The 15,044-nt window shown below is 49.6% G+C and overlaps 1 long non-coding RNA gene across 1 annotated transcript; it reads left to right on the top strand.

Annotated features, from left to right (window-relative positions):
- Positions 1-780: 780 nt before the first annotated feature.
- LOC122457485 lies at positions 781-10,346 on the top strand. The gene is made up of 3 exons (XR_006277026.1): positions 781-826; positions 4,765-4,770; positions 10,250-10,346. It is a non-coding gene; the product is annotated as an uncharacterized LOC122457485 (long non-coding RNA).
- Positions 10,347-15,044: the final 4,698 nt, after the last annotated feature.

Raw genomic sequence — 15,044 nt, 5'->3', positions numbered from 1 at the left:
CTCTCAGCTCTTCTAATCAATCCAGACTTGTTGTAGAAAGAGGACTCTTATACAAGGAAACTCTTTCTGGTGGACATCAGGAAGACTGGCATCCTCAGAGACAGTTGGTAGTTCCAACTAAGTACCGGGTCAAGCTCTTGAGCTTAGCCCACAATCATCCTAGTGGCCATGCTGGGGTGAACAGGACCAAAGACTGGTTGGGGAGGTCATTCCACTGGGAGGGAATGGGCAAGGATGTTTTATACCTATGTCCGGTCTTGTGAGGTATGCCAAAAAGTGGGAAAATGCCAAGACCAGGTCAAAGCCCCTCTCCAGCCACTCCCCATTATTGAAGTTCCATTTCAGCGAGTAGCTGTGGATATTCTGGGTCCTTTTCCAAAAAAGACACCCAGAGGAAAGCAGTATATACTGACTTTCATGGATTTTTGCCACCCAATGGCCGGAAACAGTAGCTCTAAGCAACACAAGGGCTAAAAGTGTGTGCCAGGCACTAGCAGACATTTTTGCCAGGGTAGGTTGGCCCTCTGACATCCTCACAGATGCAGGAACTAATTTCCTGGCAGGAACTATGGAAAGCCTTTGGGAAGCTCATGGGGCAAATCACTTGGTTGCCACCGCTTACCACCATCAAACAAATGGCCTGGTGGAGAAGTTTAATGGAACTTTGGGGACCATGATAAGTAAATTCCTAAATGAGCACTCCAGTGATTGGGACCTAGTGTTGCAGCAGATGCACTTTGCCTACAGAGCTGTACCACATCCCAGTCTGGGCTTTTCATCATTTGAACTTGTATATGGCCGTGAGGTTAAGGGGCCATTACAGTTGGTGAAGCAGCAATGGGAGGGATTTATACCTTTTCCAGGAACTAACATTCTGGACTTTGTAACCAACCTACAGAACACCCTCTGAATCTCTCTAGCCCTTGCTAAAGAAAACCTACAGGATGCTCAAAAAGAGCAAAAAGCCTGGTATAATAGACATGCCAGAGAGCATTCCTTCAAAGTAGGGGACCAGGTCATGGTCTTAAAGGCACTCCAGGCCCATAAAATGGAAGCATCGTGGGAAGGGCCATTCATGGTCCAGGAGCGCCTGGGAGCTGTTAATTACCTCATAGCATTCCCCACCTCCAACCGAAAGCCTAAGGTATACCTAAAGAAAACCTTGTGACCCCCCACCGCTCCTTTTTGGGTCAGAACCCTACAATTACAGCACCATGACATTTCAGATTTAAGAGCTGAAATCATGCCAGTTACGCTTTTTAAAATCCCATGACCGTGAAATCGACCAAACTGGAGCGTGAATGTGGTAGGGCCCCAGCTACAAAGTTTGGCTGCGATGGAGCCTGCTCCTTCCTCTTGCGCTTGCAGGCAGCAGCACTTGCATAGAGAGACCCAGGGAGCAATGTCCAGCCCCAAGATCCAGCCCCAAGATACAGGGCCCAGCAGGAACACTTGGCACTGCCACCCACTGAGGAAACATCAGGGTGGGTGTAAGGGACACCGAGCAGCGGCCCCTCTGTCTGCACGACAGCATCTCCTGGGCGCCAGACAAGGTGGCGGAATAGAGGCTGGATCGCTAGAAGCAGCCTTCTGCACACACCCTTCCATGTGCAACGCCGTATGTGCGACAGTGGGTATTTGTGAGAACTGAACCCAGCTTGGTGGAGCTCCAGGCAGGCAGCGCTTCCGCACCACCCCCAGACAGCCTCAGCAGAACCCCCCCCCCAGTGCTGGGAGACCAGCCGCTGCAGGAAGTGACACCCACACAGCCCCTCCCGCGAACTCTGATATAGATTCATAGATACTAAGGTCAGAAGGGACCACTCTGATCATCTAGTCCGACCTCCTGCACAGCGCAGGCCACAGAATGTCACCCACCCACTCCTATGAAAAACCTCACCCATGTCTGAGCTATTGAAGTCCTCAAATCATGGTTCAAAACTTCAAGGAGCAGAGAAGCCTCCCTCCAGTCAACCATGCCCCATGCTACAGAGGAAGGCAAAAAAACCTCCAGGGCCTCTCCAATCTGCCCTGGAGGAAAACTCCCTCCCGACCCCAAACATGGGGATCAGCTAAACCCTGAGCACATGGGCAAGATTCACCAGCCAGATACCCAGGAAAGAGTTTTCTATAGTAAATCAGATCCCATCCATCTAATATCCCATCTCAGGGGATTTGGCCTATTTACCCTGAATATTTAAAGATCAATTACTTACCAAAATCCCATTATCCCATCATACCATCTCCTCCATAAACTTACCATGTAGAATCTTAAAACCAGATAGATCTTTTGCCCCCACTGCTTCCCTTGGAAGGCTATTCCAAAACTTCACTCCTCTGATGGTTAAAAACCTTCGTCTGATTTCAAGTCTAAACTTCCTGGTGGCCAGTTTATACCCATTTGTTCTTGTGTCCACATTGGTGCTGAGCTTAAATAATTCCTCTCCCTCTCCTATATTTATCCCTCTGATATATTTATAGAGAGCAATCATATCTCCCCTCAACCTTCTTTTAGTTAGGCTAAACAAGCCAAGCTCCTTAAGTCTCCTTTCATAAGACAAGTTTTCCATTCCTCGGATCATCCTAGTAGCCCTTCTCTGTACCTGCTCCAGTTTGAATTCATCCTTTTTAAACATGGGAGACCAGAACTGCACACAGTATTCTAGGTGAGGTCTCACCAGTGCCTTGTATAACGGTACGAAAACCTCCTTATCCCTACTGGAAATGCCTCTCCTGATGCATCCCAAAACCGCATTAGCTTTTTTCACAGCCATATCACATTGGCAGCTCATAGTCATCCTATGATCAACCAATACTCCAAGGTCCTTCTCCTCTTCCGTTACTTCTAATTGATGCATCCCCAACTTAGAACTAAAATTCTTGTTATTAATCCCTAAATGCATAACCTTACACTTCTCACTATTAAATTTCATCCTATTACTATTACTCCAGTTTACAAGGTCATCCAGATCCTCCTGTATAATATCCCGATCCTTCTCCGAATTGGCAATACCTCCCAGCTTTGTATCCTCTGCAAACTTTATTAGCACACTCCCACTTTTTGTGCCAAGGTCAGTAACAAAAAGATTAAATAAGATTGGTCCCAAAACCGATCCCTGAGGAACTCCACTGGTAACCTCCCTCCAACCTGACAGTTCGCCTTTCAGTAGGACCCGTTGCAGTCTCCCCTTTAACCAATTCCTTATCCACCTTCTGATGTTCATATTGATCCCCATCTTCTCCAATTTAACTAATAATTCCCCATGTGGCACGGTATCAAATGCCTTACTGAAATCTAGGTAAACTAGATCCACTGCATTTCCTTTATCTAAAAAATCTGTTACTTTTTCAAAAAAGGAGATTAGGTTGGTTTGGCACGATCTACCTTTTGTAAAACCATGTTGTATTTTGTCCCATTTACCATTGACTTCAATGTCCTTAACTAATTTCTCCTTCAAGATTTTTTCCAGGACCTTGCATACTACAGATGTCAAACTAAGTGGCCTGTAGTTACCCGGATCACTTTTTTTTCCTTTCTTAAAAATAGGAACTATATTAGCAATTCTCCAATCATTCGGTACTACTCCTGAGTTTACAGATTCATTAAAAATTCTTGCTAATGGGCTTGCAATTTCAGTTGCCAATTCCTTTAATATTCTTGGATGAAGATTATCTGGGCCCCCCGATTTAGTCCAGACCAATTATTTAAGCCCGGAGGGAGTGCTATGAAATCATCTGTGCACTCGGCAGATCCCAGATCTGCTGCCAAGATGGCCCTTGCCTTGCTCCTGATCCCCACTTCCGCACCCTGCCCTGCCCTGCCCTGCGGTTCCTGGCTACTGATTCTAGCCTGACCCTGGGCTGTGGACTGCGGCTACCGACTCTGGCTTAATCCCTCAGGCCTGACTGCCTCTGGCTCTAACCACTGAACCCAACTGCCTACACCCTGCCCCACAGAGCTTGCACTCTCCAGTCAAGAGGCAAGAGAGGTGGGCACACAGGGAGGAGTTCTAAGGAAAAGGCAATTCGCAGCAGGGTGCAGATGAAGCTTGTGAGTGGCCAATATCCACGTTAAGTCTGAATCGGAGACCAGACTGGGCAGAAGCAGCGAGCACTGGAGAAGAAGGGTGAGGTGTGGCAGAGAAGCACTGCATTGTGTAGTCTGCAGAAGGCTGGGATACTGTGGTCTTCTTCGGATTACTTGGTGTCATAAGTTTCAGAGTAGCAGCCGTGTTAGTCTGTATTTGCAAAAAGAAAAGGAGTACTTGTGGCACCTTAGAGACTAACAAATTTTTTTTTAGTTTCTAAGGTGCCACAAGTACTCCTTTTCTTTTTGTGAATACAGACTAACACGGCTGCTACTCTGAAACCTGTGATTATGCAAGGCACTGAATTTAGCCGTATAGAGTGGAAATCTGTCAACTTCATGTTTATTAAATTTGTTAGTCTCTAAGGTGCCACAAGTACTCCTTTTCTTTTGGTGTCATAAATATGCAAGCAGAGTCAGGATGAGCTCGACCCTGACATCTGGTGGCAAGTCATGGTGGGTTGTGGAAAAGAACTTCAAGGGCTGATCTCATTTGCATAGGCCCACCCACCCTGCCTAGATGGTCACTTTGGCTGCTGTAGGAGCCCCAGTTTCTCGGTTATTGGGGCAGGAATAAACTGTTATTATCATGATTATGTGAATCAAGGACAGTGGAACTGTACTTGGACCTTTCTTATGATGGAGGGACTCACCATCAACTAAGCAGCACTCGCTAGGCAAAGGTCATGGGCTCCAAAACCCAGTGAAGGGAGAGAGGCAGGGGATAGGTATTAATATTTGGTGGTATGGGCCCCCTGGTGAGAGTCTTATGTGTTAATTGCAATTCCTCCTCTCTCTACTGTGGAATATCAGAGCTAATTTTGATTCCATTAGGAGTCTAGTTACAGGCTGCTGAGCTGAATTCAGTTTGGGCTAATGGTGCACCAGCACTGAGGGTCCCCTACTACAAGCTGAAATCACTAAAGAGCTAAACTTACTAAGAGCTGAAATCACTGAGTGTTGTGTAGTGGGGGAGCCTGAAGATATATGGTGGAGCAGTTTGCAGGATGGCAAGCAGAGCAGCTGGTGGAGCGGAGCAGTTTATGGGACAGCTGGCAGAGCAGAGCGGCTGGTGGAGCGGAGCAGTTTGTCGGATGCCTGGAGCAGCTCATGGGGGCGGCTGGCAGAGCGGAGCCCCATAGAGAGGTGGGGCAATCAGCTTTGGACCCCGTAAGGTGCCCCTTAACCCCTTCCCCCCCACCGCATCTCCACCCAGGTTGGGAGGTAAAACTCTGTAGATAAACTTTCAAACTCTGGGGCTGCCCTGACCAGGGACAGAGACTTTTGGGTCATTGGACTTTTGGGACTTTGGGTGATTTTGGGTTGCTGGACTCAAGAACCAAAGGGAAAGGAAACAGCCCAATTTGCTTGGGGTGGGTTTTTTGCTCATGGGTTGTGTTATGAATTCTGTATGTGGTGTCTCCCCAACATAATGCCACATTGTTTCTCTCTGTTATTAAAAGGCTTTTGCTACACTCAGACGCTGTGCTTGTGAGAGGGGAAGTATTGCCTCTTAGAGGCGCCCAGCGGGGGTGGTATATATTTGTCACTGGGTGGGGGCTCGAGCCGGTTTGGCATTGTGTTATTGGAATGGAACCTCTAGATACTGAACCCGGCCTTGTTGCTGCCAACTCTGACGGGCCAAGGGTTACAAATATAAAGAGAAGGGTAACCACCTTTCTGTACACAGTGCTATAAAATCCCTCCTGGCCAGAGGCAACATCCTGTTACCTGTGAAGGGTTAAGAAGCTCAGCTAACCTGGCTGGCACCTGACCCAAAGGACCAAGAAGGGGTCAAGGTACTTTCAAATCTTTGGGGAGTGGGAGGGGGAAGGGTTTTGTTTATGCTCTTTGTTTATGTGGTTGTTCTCTCTTGGGACTGAGAGAGGCCAAACAGAAATCCATCTTCTCCAACCCACCCTGATCCAAGTCTCCAATATTGCAACCAGTAGAGGAAGCCAGGCAAGGGGGATTAGTTCATCTTTTGTTTTATGTGAATTTTCCCTGTGTTAAGAGGGAGGTTTATTCCCGTTTTCTGTAACTTTAAGGTTTTGCCCAGAAAGGGATCCTCTGTGTTTTGAATCTGAATACCCTAGAAAGTATGTTCCATCCTGATTTTACAGATGTGATTCTTTTACCTTTTCTCTAATTAAAATTATTTTAAGAACCTGATTGCTTTTTCATTGTTCTTAAGATCCAAGGGTTTGGGTCTATGTTCACCTGTACAAATTGGTGAGGATTTGTATCAAGCCTTCCCCAGGAAAGGGGGTGTAGGGCTTGGGGGGGATATTTTGGGTGAAGACATCTCCAAGTGGGCTTTTTCTCTGTTCTTTGTTTAAAGCGCTTGGTGGTGGCAGCATACGGTTCAAGGCCAAGGCAAAGTTTGTACCTTGGGGAAGTTTTAACCTAAACTGGTAAAAATAAGCTCAGGGGGTCTCTCATGCAGGTCCCCACATCTGTACCCTAGAATTCAGAGTGTGGAGGGAACCCTGACATGGTGGCAGAGCGGTGGGATCATTTTGAACCAAAAGCACAGACCTGAAGAGGTGTTTTTTTTTTTTAACCTGAGAGCAGCTAGAGAGTTTTCTGTCTATTTGCCTGGAGACAGAAGTGTTAGTTTTTTTACAAAGGGATTTTTCTTTTTTGAGCTGGGTTTTTCTCTACCTAAAGGCAGGGTAGTTAACCTCCTGCAGAGAAATTCACAAGATTTTTGTTTTGTTTTGTTTTTTCCTAACTCTCGGGTATAGCTAGAGTTACGCACAAGAAAGCAGGAAAATGACTACCAGCGAAGCAGCTAATAAACTAGAGCTGGCTGGACCGGTGCAACCACGTTGTGAACTAGGCGGTCGCCTAGGGCGCCAAGTGGTTGGGGGCGGCTGTGGAGCGGAGGTGAGCTGGGGCGGGGGGGCGCAGGCAGGGCCGCCTGCAGCAAGTAATGGGGGGGGGGCGCGCAGGGGAACCACTTCCTGCCCCAGCTCACCTCTGCTCTGCCTCCTCCCCGAGCCCTGCCCCGCTCTGCTTCTCTCCCTCCCAGGCTTGCCGCCAAACAGCTGATTGGCGCCGCAAGCCTGGGAGGCGGGAGAAGTGGCAGCGGCTGCTCAGGGAGATGGAGCAGAGGTGAGCTGGGGCAGGGAGCTGCCGCAGGGGGGGCTCCCTGGGCTGAGCGGAGGGAGGGAGGGAGGGAGGGAGGGGGAGGCGGGGAGCTGCTGCAGGGGGGGCTGCCCGAGCGGAGAAGAGGAAGGGAGGGAGGGAGTGGCCCAAAAATGTAATCGAGGCGGGGGAGATTGGAGCCAAATGGGTGGAGGTGGTGGAGAAAAAGAAAGCTAGTAGCAGTTGGAGCAGATATCAGATGGAGCAACCTGAGACAAAACCCTAACACCGGGGGCAGCCCAAGGCCCCACCTACACCCCAAGGAAAACCCCAAACACCTTATCATCCCACCACACCATTCTCCAGCAACCCACTTCGCCCCAGTGACCAGTCAGCTGGGTGATGTTTAAATGTAATGAGCTGGGGCATGTGAAGGCCAACTGCCCCAAGAACCCCAACAGATTGCCATTCATTGCACCAGGGTCACACTAAAGTGTCCTCAGGCCCAGATGCCTCCCAGATACCCTTAGAGCAAAGGGAAAGTGTGAGTGTGGGTGGGAAGAAGGTTATCGCATGGAGGGACACTGGAGCACAGGTGTCAGCTATCCACCAATCCTTAGTGGACCCCAGATTCATCAACCCAGATGCCCAAGTGACAATTCAACCCTTCATATCAAACTCTTTAAACTTGCCTACAGCCAAGTTGCCTGTCCAGTACAAGGCCTGGTCAGGAATGTGGACTTTTGCAGTCTGTTATGATTATCCCATCCCCATGCTGCTGGGGGAAGACTTGGCCAACCAGGTAAAGCTGGCCAAGAGGGTGGGAATGGTCACCCGCAGCCAGGCTAAACAAACTTCCACACCTATCCCTGTTCCTAAGCCTTCCACCAGGGCCCCATCTGTGTTACCAAAGACCCAGATGGAGGTGGTGGAACCGGATCCCCTGCCAACAACCTCAACAGCAGTAGTGGATCCAGTCCCAGAGACCCAGCCAGAGCGAGTCCCCAAAACTGAAACTAGCCAAGCAACCAGCACCAGAACCATTGCCAGCCCTGAGTCCAGCGCTTGCAATCCTGTCTACAGCTCCAACACCAGAGAGCACCACCGAGCCCGCCCTGGCAGCAGCAGCCAATGACCCTGCACAAGAGGCTCAGCCGGAGCCTGAAATACCCCATAGTGCACCAATGGAGAGTGGGTCACAGTCAACAGAAACAGCCCCATCACCTGCATCACTTCCAGAGGGACCAAGCCCAGGTCCCCAATCCAGGGAGGAATTGATGTCTCCAGCATCAAGGGAACAGTTCCAGGCTGACCAGGAAGCAGATAAAAGTCTCCAGGGACCTTGGACTGAGGCACGAAGCAACCCACCGCCTCTCAGCTCTTCTAATCTATCCTGGTTTGTGGTAGAAAGAGGACTTTTATACAAGGAAACTCTTTCTGGTGGACACCAGGAAGACTGGCATCCTCAGAGACAGTTGGTAGTTCCAACTAAGTACCAGGTAAAGCTCTTAAGCTTAGCCCACAATCATCCTAGTGGCCATGCTGGGGTGAACAGGACCAAAGACCGGTTGGGGAGGTCATTCCACTGGGAGGGAATGGGCAAGGATGTTTCTATCTATGTCCGATCTTGTGAGGTATGCCAAAGAGTGGGAAAACCCCAAGACTAGGTCAAAGCCCCCCTTCAGTCACTCCCCATAATTGAGGTTCCATTTCAGCGAGTAGCTGTGGATATTCTAGGTCCTTTTCCAAAAAAAGACACCCAGAGGAAAGCAGTACATACTGACTTTCATGGATTTTGCAAACCATTGGCCAGAAGCAGTAGCTCTAAGCAACACCAGGGCTAAAAGTGTGTGCCAGGCACTTGCAGACATTTTTGCCAGGGTAGGTTGGCCCTCCGACATCTTTATAGATGCAGGAACTAATTTCCTGGCAGGAACCATGGAAAGCCTTTGGGAAGCTCATTGGGTGAACCACTTCATTGCATCCCTTACCACCATCAAACAAATGGCCTCGTGGAGAAGTTTAATAGAACTTTGGGGGCCATGATACATAAATTTGTAAATGAGCACTCCAACGATTGGGACCTAGTGTTGCAGCAGTTGCTCTTTGCCAACAGGGCTGTACCACATCCCAGTTTAGGGTTTTCACCATTTGAACTCGTGTATGGCCGTGAGGTTAAGGGGCTGTCAGGGTTTTCCTCCCCACTCTGAACTCTGGGGAACAGATGTGGGGACCCACATGAAAGACCCCCTAAGTTTATATTCCACCAGCTTAGGTTAAAAACTTCCCCAAGGCACAAATTCCTATCCTTGGTCTTGGATGGTATTGCTGCTACCACCAAGTGATTTAAATAAACATTCATGGAGGGGCCACTTGGAGCCCTATACCCCCCCCCAAAAATATCCCCCCTAGCCCTTCATCCCCTTTCCTGGGGAGGCTTAAGAATAATATACTAAACAATTGGTTACAAAGCGAGCACAGATCAAACCCCTGGGTTTTTAGGACACTGAAAATCAATCAGGTTCTTAAAAGAAGAATTTTATTTTAAAAAAAAGTAAAAGAATCACACCTGCAAAATCAGGATGGAAGGTAACTTTACAGGGCAAATAAAAAGATTTAAAACACAGAGGATTCCCCTCTAGGCTTAGCTTCAAAGTTACAAAAAACAGAATAAAACTCCCTCTTAGCAAAGGGAAAATTCACAAGCTAAAACAAAAGTTAATCTAATGCATTTCCTTGTTATTACTTACAATGTCTGTAACTTTAGATATATCATTTCAGGATCTTGTTAGGAGATGTTTTTTCCTGCCCTGGTCTCTCTCACTCTCTCCTAGAGGGCACACACAAAGAGCACAAACAAAACCTTTCCCCCCCCCCAACCCAGATTTGAAAGTATCTTCTTTCCCCATTGGTCCTTCTGGTCAGGTGCTAACTAGGTTAATTGAACTGATTAACCCCTTACAGGTAAGTGATTCTGTACCTCTCGCCAGGAGGGATTTTATATTATTGCATACATAAAGGTTGTTACCCTTCCCTTTATATTTAAGACAGGGGCCATTATAGTTGGTGAAGCAGAAATGGGAGGGGTTTACACCTTCTCCATGAACTAACATTCTGGACTTTGTAAACAACCTACAAAACACCCTCCGAACCTCTTTAGCCCTTGCTAAAGAAAACCTACAGGATGCTCAAAAAGTAAAAAGCCTGGTATGATAAACATGGCAGAGAGCGTTCCTTCAAAGTAGGGGACCAGGCCATGATCTTGAAAGCGCTCCAGGCCCATAAGATGGAAGTGTCGTTGGTAGGGTCATTTACACTCCAAGAGTGCCTGGGAGCTGTTAACTACCTCATAGCATCCCCCACCTCAAACCTAAAGTCTAAAGTGTACCATGTTGATTCTCTAAAGCCCTTTTATTCCAGAGAATTAAAAGTTTGTCAGTTTACAGCCCAGGGAGGAGATGACGCTGAGTGGCCTGGTGTCTACTATGAAGGAAAAAGTGCTGGTGGCGTGGAAGAGGTGAACCTCTCCATGACCCTTGGGCGTATGCAGCGACAGCAGATTTGGGAGCTGTGCACTAGCTTTGCATCGATGTTCTCAGCCACCCCAGGATGGACCGAACGGGCATACCACTCCATTAACACAGGTAATGCTCACCCAATTAAAGCCCAACCTTACCGGGTGTCTCCTCAAGCTAAAACTGCTATAGAATGGGAGATCCAGGACATGCTCTACCCCTCTGGCAGTGCATGGGCATCTCCAGTGGTTCTAGTTCCCAAACTAGATGGGGAGATACGTTTTTGTGTGGACTACTGTAAATGCTAAATGCTGTAACTCACCCCGACAACTATCCAATGCCATGCACAGATGAACTATTAGAGAAACTGGACGGGTCCAGTTCATCTCTACCTTGGACTTAACCAAGGGGTACTGGCAGGTACCGCTAGATGAATCCACCAAGGAAAGGTCAGCCTTCCCCACACATGTAGGGCTGTATGAATCTAATATGCTCCCTTTCGGGCTGCGGAATGCACCTGCCACCTTCCAAAGACTTGTAGATGGTCTCCTAGCGGGATTGGGAGAATATGCAGTCGCCTACCTTGATGATCTGGCCATATTTTCTGATTCATGGGCAGAACACCTGGAACATCTACAAAAAGTCATATGCATCCGAGCTTGGTGTGGGAGCAGTTTTAATGCAGGAAGGACCGGATCAAGAATTCCATCCTGTCGTGTTTCTCAGCAAGAAGCTGTCTGAGAGGGAAAGCAACTGGTCAGTCAGTGAAAAGGAATGTTACGCCATTGTCTACACTCTGGAAAAGCTACGCCCATATGTTTGGGGACGGCGTTTCCACCTGCAAACCGACCATGCTGAGCTGAAGTGACTGCATACTGCTAAGGGAAATAACAAAAAACCTCTTCGGTGGAGTTTAGCTCTCCAAGATTTTGATTTTGAAATACAACACATTTCAGGAGCTCCTAACAAAGTGGCTGATGCACTCTCCCGTGAAAGTTTCCCAGAATCAACTGGTTAAAATTGTCCTTGAAATGTAGGAAATACTGTTAGTTCTTATATAATCAGTAGTATGTCTAGATGTGTATGTGTCTTATTAACTCTGTTTCCTCCTAGAGCTCCAGGAAGAAATCACAGCAAGTGTGGAACAGGCTGTCCAGCACCATCTGTGATTTGGGGGCATGTCATGAATATAGGGGGAAGGGTAGCAATCTTTATTTAGCATTGGCAGCAGTACTGATTGCCTTACCTGTAAAGGGTTAAGCAGTTCAAATAACCTAGTTGGCACCTGACCAGAAGGACCAATGAGAAAAGAAGATACTTTCAAATCTGGGGGGGGAAGGGTTTTTTTTGTTGTTCTGTGGGTTGTTCCCTCTCCAGATGGAGGGAGAAGCCAAGCGGGTACAACATCTCCTGAAAATATACCTGGAATAATCCATCTAAAACCACAGAAACTGTGAGTAGAGCAAGGAAATGCATTAGGTTATCTTTTGTTTTGGCTTGTGAATTTTCCTATGTTACAGAGGGAGTTTTATTCCTGTTTTTTGTAACTGTGAAGCTGAGCCCAGAGGGGAATTGTCTGTGTTTTAAATCTTTTTATTACCCTATAAAGTTACCTTCCATCCTGATTTTGCAGGTGTGACTCTTTTACTTTTTTCTTTTTAAATAAAGTTCTTCTTTTAAGAACCTGATTGATTTCAGTGTCCTGAAGACAAAGGGTCTGGTCTGTGCTCCCATTGCTAAGGAACTGGTTGGTATTCTTATTCTCAAGCTTCCCCACAAAAGGGGATGAATGGGCTTGGGGGGATATTTTGGGGGAGATAGGGATACCAAGTGATGCTTCCCTGAATTTTTGTGTAAATCACTTGGTGGTGGCGGCAATACCAGTCCAAAGATAAGGGAAGGATTTGTGCCTTGGGGAAGTTTTAACCTAAGCTGGTAGAATATAAGCTTAGGGGGTCTTTCATGCAGGTCCCCACATCTGTACCCCAGAGTTCAGAGTGGGGTTGAACCTTGACAGCCCCGTATCTCAGTGGCCAGCCCTGGGGCTGGTTAGGGAACTGGTGCCCCCTAGAGGGAAAGGGCCTCGTATCCCACTTGCCAGCCCTGGGTCTGGATCAGAGCCAGCGGTCCCTAGATGGGAAAGACCCTGTATCCCAGTGGCCGGACTTGGGTCTGGATGGGAGCCGGTGCCCCCTAGAGGGGAAGTGCCCCATGTCCCACTGGCCAGCCCTGGGGCTGGATTGCTGCTGGCGCCCCTCAGAGGGAAAAGGCCCCATGTCCCAGTGGCCAGGCCAGTTGCTCAATCGGAGCCGGTGCCCCCTACAGGGGAAGAACCCCATGTCTTAGTTTCCCACCCTGGGGCTGGATGGGATCAAGCGCCCTGAAGAGGGGGAAGCCCCTGTGTAGCAGTGGCCAGCCCTGGAGATGGATGGGAGCTGGTTTCCCCTAGAGGGGAAAGGCCCCGTGTCCCTGTAGCTGGCCCTGGGGCTGGATGGGAGGCGCTGACACCTAGAGGGGACAGGCCCAGTGAACCAGTGGCTGGCCCTGGGGCTAAAAGGAGATGGCACCCCCTAGAGGGGAAAGGCCCCGTGTCCCAGTTGCCGGCCTTGGGGCTGGATGGGAGCCAGCTCCCTGTAGATTGCAGAGTCCCCATATCCCACAGGCCAGCCCTGGGGCTGGATCAGACCTGAAACCCCCTAGAGCGGAAAGACCCCACGTCTGAGTGGCCAGACCTGGGGCTAGATGGAAGCGGCCTCCTAAAGGGGAATGCCCCTGTGTCCCAGTGACCGGCCCAGAGGTGGGATGGGATCTGGCACCCCAAGAGAGGAAAGGCCCCATGTGCCTGCAGCCAGCCCTGGGGCTGGATGGGAGCCGCTGACCCCTAGAGGGGACAGGCCCAGTGAACCAGTAGCCGGCCCTGGGGCTAAAAGGAGATGGCACCCCCTAGAAGGGAAAGGCCCCATGTCCCAGTAACTGGCCCTGGGGCTGGCTGGGAGCTGGCACCCCCTCGAAGAGAAAGGCCCCATGTCTCAGTGGCTGGATCCAGGTGGGGAAAGGCCCCATGTCCCCGTAGCCAACCCAAGGGATGGGTGGGAGCTGGTGCCCCCTAGATTGGAAAGTCGCTGTAACTCAGTGGCCTGCCTTGTGGCTGGATGGGACCTGACGCCTCCGATATGGAAAGGGCCTCGTAGCCCAGTGGCCAGCCCTGTGTCTGGATCAGAGCCAGCAGTCCCTAAAGGACAAAGACCCCGTATCCCAGTGGCCAGACCTTGGGCTGGATGGGAGCTGGCGCCTCCTATAGGGGAAATGCCCCGTGTCCCATTGGCCAGCCCTGGGGCTGGATGAGAGCTGGAGACCCCTAGAGGGGAAAGGCCCTGTTTCCCAGTTGCTAGCACTGGGGCTGGATGGGAGCCGGTGAACCCCCAGGGAAAGGACCTGTGTTCTCGTGGCCAACCCTGGAGCTCTATGGGAGCCGGTACCCCATAGAGGGGAAAGGCCCCGTGTCCCTGCGGCCGGCCCTGGGGCTGGATGGGAGCTGGCGCCTCCGAGAGGAGAAAGGCCCCATATCCCAGTGGCTGGACATGGGTGGGGAAAGGCCCCGTTTCCCAGTGGCTGGCCCTGGAGCTGGATTGGAGCCGGAACCCACTAGAGGGGAAAGTGCCCATGTCCCAGGGGACGTTCCTGCCTGGGGAAAGGCCCTGTGTATCAGTGGCCAGCCCTATCTCTGGATGGGAGCCTGAGACCCTTAGAGAGGAAACGCCCTGTGTCCCAGTGGCCAGCCCTGGGCCTGGATCAGAGCCGGCGTCCCCTAGAGGGAAAAGGCCCGTCAAGGCTGAATCCCCACTCCGTCACTCCGAGTGCAGACGGTGGGGGCCCGCAAGGATTTCAAAAATTAATACTGGCCACTCCAGGCTTGTATTAAACTCCCAAGGTTACAGCTTCTCTCTGACCTTGGCTTAGTAAACGCTGCCACCAGCCAAATGCAAAACACCCCTTGGACCCAGGAAGGAGCACTTGGGAATTCCTCCCTGTGGGGCACCCACAAGCCCTTTCACCCCCCTCCAGGGAAGAGCTGAGAAAGGAAACAAAGGAATTCACCTGTGGCCACCAGCTCATCAAACAACCCACACAAGCCTCTTAAGGCACCAAAAATCCAATCCTGTTCTTAAAAACGATACATTTTATTAATAACAAAAAGGAAGAAAATCCATCTGGAACTTAGGGTTTTGCTAGATTTTAAAAGAGAAATTCCAAAAATCAAGCACCCAAACTAGCTTTCTTGGGGGTTCAGCTTAAAGGTTACAAGCAAACTAAAGCATCTGGGGTTAGCACAGAGGAGTCCACAAGCCAAT

Source organism: Dermochelys coriacea, chromosome 1 (assembly GCF_009764565.3).
Source record: "Dermochelys coriacea isolate rDerCor1 chromosome 1, rDerCor1.pri.v4, whole genome shotgun sequence".
Lineage (NCBI taxonomy): Eukaryota > Metazoa > Chordata > Testudines > Dermochelyidae > Dermochelys > Dermochelys coriacea.
Note: the sequence above shows the minus strand (reverse complement) of the source record. Positions and strands in the feature narration are given on the sequence as shown.